This window comes from Amblyraja radiata, unplaced genomic scaffold, assembly GCF_010909765.2.
Source record: "Amblyraja radiata isolate CabotCenter1 unplaced genomic scaffold, sAmbRad1.1.pri scaffold_765_ctg1, whole genome shotgun sequence".
NCBI classification, from domain to species: Eukaryota; Metazoa; Chordata; class Chondrichthyes; order Rajiformes; family Rajidae; genus Amblyraja; species Amblyraja radiata.
In genome coordinates, this window is record NW_022630776.1 from 45,578 (window position 1) to 47,309 (window position 1,732).

Here is a 1,732-nt window from a genome sequence, read left to right on the forward strand (position 1 = left end):
GTGTTGATGTAAGGCCACCAGCATGTCCATCTTCAGGGTAGGCTGTTCCAGGGTGAGTGACCTGGCTGGTGATCATCCCCTAAGGTATGTCAGGATTTCACTGACATCCCAATTTGGGTGTACCTATTTCTGGGGAATGGATTGATATACCTCTCCTGTATCTGATCACCAGTGAGCGGTACCCAAGTTGAGTAGGCTAACAGAACATGTCCTTCATTGTGGTGAAGACCTGCCAGGAGCTCCAGTACAGTTTTTTGTTATAGTTGAATGTGTAATTCCTGTTTTGGAAAACAGTGTACCATTTCTTGATGCTCCTCAGGTATGTTCCCTAGGATATGCGACGGAATACTGTCATCAGGTTGATAGTGCTGCTGATCGAAGCACAGCAATGGTCTTCCCAATTCTGCAATTCTTTTAATGACCATGTCGAGGATCACTGGAAACCATGCTTGTGGACTTGGTCCACTGTAATTTGCGTAGTACCCGACTGATGAAGCCGTAGTACCTATTGAAGAGGTAGAAGGAAAGGAAAACATAGAGATTAGGTTCCCCCCACCCCTCAATACGCGGGAATGTCTCCATTGCCGCTGCCTTGAGATTGGTTTCATGTGACGTAAGTTAGTACGTGGTGATTTAATTGGATATAAGGAATCGATATCTGGTGTCCATATTGCTTAGTGATTTCAGCAAATATTTTTGGCTTAAATGTATGTTTACAGTATTTAGCTCACCTGATAGGTGAGTTACTGATGGTCAAACATGTTTGACGACATACGGTTTCCAATTGTTAATAAATTGTCACCTAATATCGATGTTCTCCGCCCAAGTGGTTTGGTATATGCCACCACTGATGTTGTTATCTTATAAACGAACATGCAAATTTGGTGGATTACTGAGAAAATGCTTCACTAGAATTAAGTAAGTTAATATATAACATGTTTAAGTCAATTCATATTGGCATTAAGTATTACAAGCTCAGTAACACATCAGGACACATAAGATGTTACTCAAAACAGGTGGAAGTGTACAACCATAATCCTTCCTGCCGATAAATTCCATGATAACACTACAGATTAATCCATTTCCCCCCATAATACAGGTATGGAGATAGTTTTGAACACTAGTATCTCAGCTCATAGGAAAGGTACAAAGTTCAGTAGCTGGTAATGCTGCTATATCCCAATTACTTTGCCACGTAGTTGATTGGTGGTTAATGCACCATGACTGATAGTCATAATGAATACCAGATAACAACGTTGTGGATGGTCAACGTAAATATCTGGATATATATTTTGTGCACCGTTCCCAGAGGCACTGCAATACTGGGTCGATGCGTGGAGTGGACGGAGCAAGCCCCTATTCCATCTCCCTGTTCCAAAATTCAATTTAATATATGGTCCCTAGATAAGGGACGTATCAGATTATTAAACTGATAAGAACAGATACTACACTTGATCTTAGCCAAAAGGCCGAGAAGCGATGCAGCTAAAGCTGTATCCAAGGATAGTTTGTCGTTAATATATAGACATGCCATGACTGAATGTTTCTAAGTGTCAGGGCTAGTTGATTCTGGATAACTTTGACTTAAATGCCGCAACGTTCATCATGGTTACTCCATCCAGGTAATTGCGGTATATCCAAAACTTATATGAGAAGGTACTGAATAGTGTGCATCTTCAAGGTCGATGTCTACCATAAAGTATCCTTGGATCCATGGTAGTAGTTACAAATC

The 1,732-nt window shown here is 40.9% G+C and overlaps 1 non-coding gene across 1 annotated transcript; it reads right to left on the reverse strand.

Moving 5' to 3' along the window:
• Positions 1-1,289: 1,289 nt before the first annotated feature.
• LOC116970336 lies at positions 1,290-1,481 on the reverse strand. Its single transcript, XR_004411107.1, has one exon. It is a non-coding gene; the product is annotated as a U2 spliceosomal RNA (small nuclear RNA).
• Positions 1,482-1,732: the final 251 nt, after the last annotated feature.